At 37.3% G+C, this 8,477-nt stretch overlaps 1 protein-coding gene and 1 long non-coding RNA gene across 2 annotated transcripts in view; both read right to left on the bottom strand.

Annotated features, from left to right (window-relative positions):
• Positions 1-6,682, bottom strand: part of LOC131997781 (uncharacterized) — a 17,314-nt gene extending 10,632 nt beyond the window's left edge. Inside the window, exons 1-2 of the long non-coding RNA XR_009398414.1 lie at positions 6,418-6,682; positions 2,984-3,082 (exon numbers count right to left, since the gene is read on the bottom strand). This is a non-coding gene — a long non-coding RNA (uncharacterized LOC131997781). The remainder of the gene's footprint in view (positions 1-2,983; positions 3,083-6,417) is intronic.
• Positions 1-8,477, bottom strand: part of LOC106096102 (epidermal growth factor receptor) — a 145,581-nt gene that overhangs the window by 93,314 nt on the left and 43,790 nt on the right. The window lies entirely within an intron of this gene.

Below are 8,477 nucleotides of genomic sequence, written 5' to 3'. Positions count from 1 at the left end.
AAAAGACAGAGGGCGCAAAAAACGTGCATTACAATTCTAAAGATCAAAGTTTACTTCCACTTCTTGGCTGTAAATTGAAAAGCCATTTTAGCTACACTAAATATTGAAGTCTCTCGTGTGGCTTGTTGTGCTTTTAAACATCCATCGTTCTGCGAATTTTTTGAAAATTTTTATTTAAAACATGTTTTGAACATTTAATGAGCCTCTAATTGCAAGAAAATTTGTGAATAACAAAAATCCATTATAAATCAATTAATTTTTGATTTTAAGTCATCAAAGAAATCGAGATATAATTAATTTGCAATTATGTTTTTAGCAAACAAGTGGAAACATTGGGTTGGATCGACAAGTGTGGAGACGTGGTAAGTTCGGCCGGGGTGGATCTAGGGTACCCACAACCAACGAATCGCCTTGGGTACCCATAACCAACGAAGTTTGAGAGAAAGATTATTTGTCAGTGAAAATGGGTCTGGCAGTAAATGGAGATAAGACGAAATGGATGGTCTCTACTCCCAAAAAGCCTTGTACAACCGAGCACATAAAGAAAATGGAGAAAGTTGGGAATCACAACTTTGAGACAGTAACTTTATCTACCTCGGCACCGCCGTAACCGAAACGAATGACACCAGTTTTGAGATAAAGCGAAGAATAATACTGGCAAACAGATGCTACTTTGGACTAAGTAAGCAGTTTAGAAACAAGGCCATCTCTCGACAGACGAAGACTACACTTTACAAGACACTGATTCTACTCGTGCTGTTATATGGTTCTGAAGCATGGGTACTTGTGAAAGCAGATGAGGTAGTGCTTGGAGTATTTGAGAGAAAGATTCTTCGTAAAATAAATGGACCAGTTTGCGTTAACGGAGAATATAGGCGACGTATGAACCACGAGCTGTATGAGCTGTATGACGACGATGTCATAGTTACACGCATCAAAATACGACGGCTGCGTTGGCTAGATCATGTTGTCAGAATGGACGAAGAAGCTCCAGCAAAGAAGTCTTTTGAAGGCAAACACGGTGGTACACGCAAACCGGGAAGACCCAAAGCCCGATGGAAAGATCAAGTTGTGGGAGACACCTCGAAACTTGGTGTCAGAGATTTTAGAATGAGCGCAGAAGATCGAGGCGCTTGGAACGCTATTCTACGTTCGGCTAGTGGAAGAAATATTCTGTCATAGCCAATTAAAGTAAGTTATTTGTAAAATTTATAGACTAGTTTGCATTGATGGAGAGTATCAACGTCTTATGACTAACGAACTCATGAGCTGTATGACAACGTTAGCATAGTTAAAGGGATCAAAATACAACGATTGCGTTGGCTAGGTCATATTGTCTGATTGAATGAAGAAGCTCCAGCGAAGAATTTTTTGAAGGTGATCACTGTGATACACGCAAACGGGACCACCAAAAGTGGTGAAAGACATCTCGAAACTTGGTGTCAGGGATTTTAGAATGAGCTCACATCTAAGCGCTTCGGCTAATGCGACAAATGTTTTGTTATAGCTAATTAAAGTAATATTTTTATACCAAAAAATTTTCTGCCAAATATCGAATGATGGCTAAATTGTCTACCATGCCCACCAGTAATTACGGAACAGTCAGTTTGTGTAGCTGTCATTTGCAAAAAGGTGCCACTTTATGGAGCTTTCTGTGCGAGATTTGGTGTGTGTTGGAGGGTATAAACCTACTTCCCATAGTGTGTTTTAGCCAAATCGGTCAAATATATCGACATCTATTGGTTCAAGAAGTCATTTCGAAGGATCGGCGTCAGCCCATGCTACTGCAGTTTGAGAAAAGGTAAGAAACAGGACCAAATTCTCAAATCTTTGGCAGGTAGCACTTAGGGTATGGACAAAGTTACACTATTAACCACATATAAAGCGATTGGCCGACCAGTAGTGAATTATGCATCGTCAAAATGGACGCAAGAGAATAACATACAGATTTGTCAAGACGCTACCCTAAGAACCATCATGGGCTGCCTACAGATGGCAAACGTCGACCATCTACATGAGGAGACTAAGCCTTAAACTCAAAGATCATAGTGAGCAATACCTCCTGAGGTGCCACTAGAAAAATCTTGCGAATTCCAACTCACTATTCTTGAACTCGCTCCGACACTTATTAGGAAGTCAAACGTCGACCATCTACATGAGAAGTCTAAGCCTTAAACTTAAAGATCATAGTGAGCAATACCTCCTGAGGTGCCACCAGAAAATCATCCGAATTCCAACTCACTTTCCAACAACTTGAACTCGCTCCGACACATATCAGGAAGAGTAACTGGATGATTAGAGAAGCGATCCGACAATATATCACCACTCACAACCTCCTCGTACAGAACGGGCTTACAGGATATACATCAGAACACTGTTACCAATGCGACTTCATCGTATCAGCCGAACATAGTTCTTGGTGGACGCCACCGACCAATAGCAGGTGATAGAAAGATCTAGAAAACCCAGATCTACTTTGGTCCAATTAATATCCGGATGTTGTACTAAACTGAAATCATACCGCTTAAGGTTAGACGACACATCCCCAATATCAATACAGGACTCCATGACACCAATCATATATTTACATGAGCGGAGAAACCTAACTAATGATTTAGTCTTTGATGCAATTTTTAAACTTTATTCCGATGCACATATTTACGAAAGACCCAACCCAAGGGATAACCACTCCTACAAAAAGGGGATCTTGATAATGCCTTGAGGTGAATCCCGAATATATTTCTCATTTTCCGAACGGAAGTATTTTAGTCTGCTAATTTGGTTCAAACTTCACCCCGAAGACATTGATGTCAAAGGCCAAGTTAATGTATCGTTTATGGTCATGTGCCTGTTATCAAACCAGCCTTCGAATACTTCTATTCAGGCTACTTTAAGGCTTAGGCTTTTGCTCGAAAATAATATTTAGCCATAAACGGCAATGTTTCAATATAATCCATAATGGGCATAAATATTCGAGACTTACCATGAGTAAATCTAAATTCATTTCTAGACCATATTTTTTTCGCATGAAATTTAGAAATCAATTTTCAACCACTTTTGCTGGAGAGACACAAACACTTACCTAAAAAGATAAAAAAAATGATTTTAATATCATTGTAATAATAATGATTTTCAATATTATGATACATAATATAAAGCTTTTATAAAAAATCTCTAAAATATATTGTCCAATAACAGGAGGTAAACATTATTAAATAATATATTGTATATAATAAAAAAATATAAAATTAATGTACACATTCGCATATCCAACTAATTATATTTGACTCTCCAACCCTTTTTGCCCCTTTTGATGTTTAGGGTAACCCTATGCATTTGACATATCTAACAAACAGCTGATTAGAAACATTTTAGTTGCTTTTAATACATTGAACATAGCAAAAATCACTTTTTGTTCTCAATAAAAATCAAATAAGTCATAAAAGGAAGTTTGAAGGGTTTGCATAATTACTAAAGCGACTTCAGCAATAAATTAATAGTAAAATATCCGTCCACACCTCATGTGAAGCTTCCTTTCAAAACAGGTCTTTCTTGCTTTTTGGAGTCAATTACATATGACATGAAAGCAAGTCGTACATTTTCACCCGGAAGTTGAGGAAAGCTAGCCAGCCACTTTGCTAATGCTGCTTTCAAAGAACTACTGCCGGCCTACGTTCGACAAGAATCTATCTATGAAATAATAGTAGGCTCATTTTCTCTAAAGCCTTTTTAGCATCCGGTTGCGATGGATGAGAGTTAAAAAAAAAAGTAAGCAGTTACTGGAAAAGGCGATTACCTGCCTCATCATCGGCATCTAACCAAAATGCATTACGAGTTAGATGCCAAAGAAAAACCAAACTGGAAATCCTACAGATTCCTGAGCCATAGCCAACTTATGCCTCATAATAATTATAGGCTATGTTCCTACATAAAAATGACAGAGTGAACCATTGCGGCACTAACAAACACACTTACAAGAACACCAACTTAGTGGACGATGTTTTTGTTTGTGCAAGTGCTGATGTTGCGTAATTATTCTAAGCCTTAGCCGTAGCCGGAGACGAAAACAGCCGGCCACCAACTTCCATGAAAAGCGATAATCATGTTCCTCGGTCTGCGGCGTTATTATTAACAAACGTGCATTCTTGGTCATTGGCTGCATGGTTTTTCTTCTTCTTTGCTTTAGAGCTGGCATTGATTATTGCATGTAAGCTGTAAAAGAAGAGTATGATTACCATTGGTTGTGGCTGCTGATGCTGCAGCAACTACCGCTTTGGCTGGTGTTTAAGGTATTTTCTTTACTATTTTGTGGAAAAAACACGTTTACAACGGAAGTAATTTGTGGTGCCACATGATAGGTAGTTGTTACAATCAGCCAACTTCATCGCTGAAAAAAATGTATCTTTAACACAAAAAACCCTGATGACCACAACTGAAGAGTTACAATATATGTATATTTTTTTTATTTCTTAAAGAAATTCTTAAAAGTCTCTTGGTTTTATGGAAATTTGTATTGCGCAAAAAATTAAAGAAATATATATTGTTAACTTCATGTTAATTGCGGCGGAGTTAATCATTACCACATAAACATTTTTTGGTTTTTTTTGAGGTCATATAAAGTGTAGCTATACTGCGAGTCGTTTGTATAAAAACGGCCATGAAACAACAAGAAAAGCTATTGTATTTATAGTATGTAAGATGGGAGTTTGTCTTTAATACAAAGGGGCCAAATAGCAGGCATGACAAGACGACAAGGTCCAGCTCTGGTACAACGAAAGTGCATATTTGCCCATGAACATTCCATTAAGCAATAGCGGGGATATTTTTCTCATATCAGTGAGTTCAAACTTAAGCTCAATAATAAGAATCATCCTTATTATTACCGAAGTTTTTATTATTAGAGAAGTTTTACACGGCTGAATAATTTCACAAATGTCGTCAGCATTATTAAGGGGATATCCACCGTTGATATTCTTACCAGGATTCTAGCCCAGGCATCCAGCATCTTAAGGGGGTACGGAACCTCTGCCCCACGGTGGCCTCCATGGAAATATTAGGAATGAATTGCAACTCATAAAACAAAGTCCCTATGCTTATTACTGGCAGGAGAGGAAGAGGGAAAGTTTACCTAAGACTAAGGGTTATAAATATAGTATTTAATATTATGCTACAATATAAATGTTCAAAGAATACCTCCCTGTCTAAAACATTTATAAAATTATAAAAAGTTATCTGTTAAATTACAGAACCTCTAACTTGGGTTTTATTCATCGTTTGCTCTCTACAAGCATTTAGATAACATAAATGCACTCTCAATGTAATATTAAGAAATTACACCTTTTTGTACTCTGCCTGCTTTTGCATTCCAAGAAACCTCAAGAACAAAAGATAAATTGTATGCACATTTCATTAGACAGATGCATTCCTTTCATTGAATTTCCATTACCATAATCTAAGTTATCTGCAGTGTTCTGGTCTGGCTGGTGGGGGGAAAGCAAAGAAAAAGAACAAACAGTGGCAAAAAACCCCACTAGGTAGCTGGAAAATTTAATGGATTTAGGCCATTTCAGCAATGTGTATGTGGCGGGCAAAGGCATTTATCAGTAATTTTCAAAAGCGAAAATTATACAATTCTTTTTAATTGCGGACTGCTTACTTGGCAAAATGAAATGCGAACAATGCTCGATCATCGACCAAGTTGACACTTGACTACAACGGATGAGTGAGGAATAATGGATCCATTGATCGAATGAGCGAACGAACGAATGGTGTAACGACTGAAACTGCAACTAAACTCTTGATAATGCATGCTACGTGGAAATGCTCTTGACAACTATCTAAAAAAAGGCCTACTTTGAGGAGAGTTAATGGAAAAACCATGTGAATAGGTACGTTTAACACAAATCCTATCTGCGTTTAAACATTTCCATCTTTATTCAGAAAATTCGATTACAATCTCAAAAATTGTTAGACAATACCATTTTGGTGTCGACTCTTAGGGGTCCAACAATAATCATATGCATATTGTAGATTTTTCACATAGAGGTTTTCAATAACAAAAAACATACCTTCGCAAAATTAACTCTAAATGCTTTTTGGACAGTTAACAACAATGAAAAGCGCGTGATCAATGCATTTTTATACATTCTAAGACATGTGAATAGTCGACAGTATTAGTCTGTAGTCCACCTGGCAAGGCAGTAAGCGGCTTGCTGAGTTTTTAAACAATACCAAAACTACATGACCTTTACAACCATGGAAATAGCGTAAAGCGGTAAAATAGCAAATATTGTCTAACAAAACTGAATGCTTTTCAACCTAACCTAACTTAATGCATTTTATGTGTCCACCGAGCCGCACTGGGTTCTTTTGGGCAATATTAGGAATTAAAGAAAATTGTTCAAAAATTATACAAACCAAATTTTGGCACAAATTCAAATCCGTTTTGGAAAATTCCCTAGAATTCTGTCAAGTGGCCATACCTTGGATGCGGTTTACCATACCTCTATTATCATTGAAGAATGCTGGCAGTGTTTAGTAAATCAAACCTCATGTTCGTTTATCGTACATCAATCATCCTGTTTGGCGACGCTATGCTTTTCATTTGAAATGAACCTTGAGATATGTATGGCGGCCAAGTCATTTTGCCCGCTTCGCATTGACCAACTTATAATTTGAGGTGTTGATGTGGTTGCATTCGTTACATGTTAAATTACTGTACTTGACAGCTATGTGCTATTTTCATGTGTAAAACTCATTGTGTCGATAACAATGTAGTTATCTACGTTTCGATAAATGTCAATTATAGGGATGCCAAACAAAGGAAATAAAGGGGAAAGATCTTGATTCGAAAGCCGAAGAGAGATAGACGTATAGGGAAAGAGTAAAAAGGAAAAATTTGAATCGAAACCGAAGAGAAAACAGAGAGAAAATGATAGATGAAGTAACGCAAAGTTGGAAAACATTGAGACTACCATCTGAAATTCTCAAAATGTTAAAGAATGCTGTAGGTCAAAAGTAAGGGAAGGCAAACTATACCTGTTTAAGAAGAACAGTTAAATGGCTGGCTCACGAAACCTAACAATGAATGCGGACCTTCCCTGTAATGTTGAATAGATTCTTTAACGGAAACCTCTCACTGACGCATAAGAGTCTCATCATATGGTAAACCGAAAATCTTGTGTCGAAAATGGCGGCTTGTCCAGTAGTGCCTTGGGCGAGCACAATTTGAGGTAATAGGTATGGTTGTTTTTAGAAAGCTTACAACGCGCCTTAAAATTGTAGTTTCCACAGAGAGAGAAAGTCGGCGACACAAAAGTACTCGTTTGTATATGACAATGAACAAATCGAAAAGCTTCTTTGCTTTACTGGAAACATAGAATATCAGAAGAGGAGGCTATTCGTTCCCTGATTTGTAAGATCACATTGTTCGATTATAAATCTAACTCCCTAAGTGATATAACTCTCTCCGTGATTTGGTTCTAGTTTACATCCACGATACCACATCCCCAACGAAGCCTCGCTGTAGTTAGGCTTAGACCTAGTGTTGACCAATATCGTTTATGAAAGCTAATTTCAATCAACTGAACTAGTTCCTGGTCGCTAGGTTTGTTGTTTTGTCTATTTACGTTCATCGTTCGGTTATTTTTATAGTTATATGCCAACTCAGATGCTACTGCTGTGTAGGTTGCAAATCGTACGAGTGCCAACAATGTCGCAATCGTACGAGCGGCAACAATATTAACTGCAAAACCAAAAGTTTTATTAATATTGGGCAAAACCCGAAGCTTTTTGTTAAAACCCGGAAGCTAGATTTAGATTTTTACCCGTGGTTTCTTGGGCAAAACTTCTTAGAACTTTTCGTAGATTATGATTTTAACAACAGCTTGGAGTGTGTTTTTGGTCCCTTAAGCACTGACCCACTCCAATGTAGACAATGATAGGACTCAGCATACATTTAAGGAAATCAAATAGTAAGATCGGTTTGAATAGCAGCTTATTCTGGTTTTGGATTGATTGGGATCATACTACGCACACATCTCGAAAGTAATAACAGATCAGCATGTGAACATTTTCATTTAAACTGGACAAAAGTTGTGCTCCCTAGCAGCTCAAGAAGGCATATCGGAAAATCGATTTTTAAGGGAACTAACAAAGTTCGTATACCTCGCTTCTTATGAAAGAGGGCGCAAAAATATTGGTTGGTTGGTTCGCTCTGAAGAAGACCAAATATATAGAGTTGTTCAAAAAAATCCAAAATCATTTTCTAAGGATTGTTCCACAAAACATGTTACCCTAAATTTCCGTTTTTCGAATCCCCTACCTTCAACGACATCCCTATCCCCAATGCCTACAATAACATTTAAATTTTTCCAAAGTTGCTTCTTCACTTTTAAAACCAACAACTACTATTTACTTCATTATGGTCATTTGTCTTGAAGGTTTACTTGGTAAAAATATTTCCATATGCATACTGG

This window comes from Stomoxys calcitrans, chromosome 5, assembly GCF_963082655.1.
Source record: "Stomoxys calcitrans chromosome 5, idStoCalc2.1, whole genome shotgun sequence".
Taxonomy (NCBI): Eukaryota; Metazoa; Arthropoda; class Insecta; order Diptera; family Muscidae; genus Stomoxys; species Stomoxys calcitrans.
This window is presented reverse-complemented; position numbering and strand designations above follow the sequence as displayed.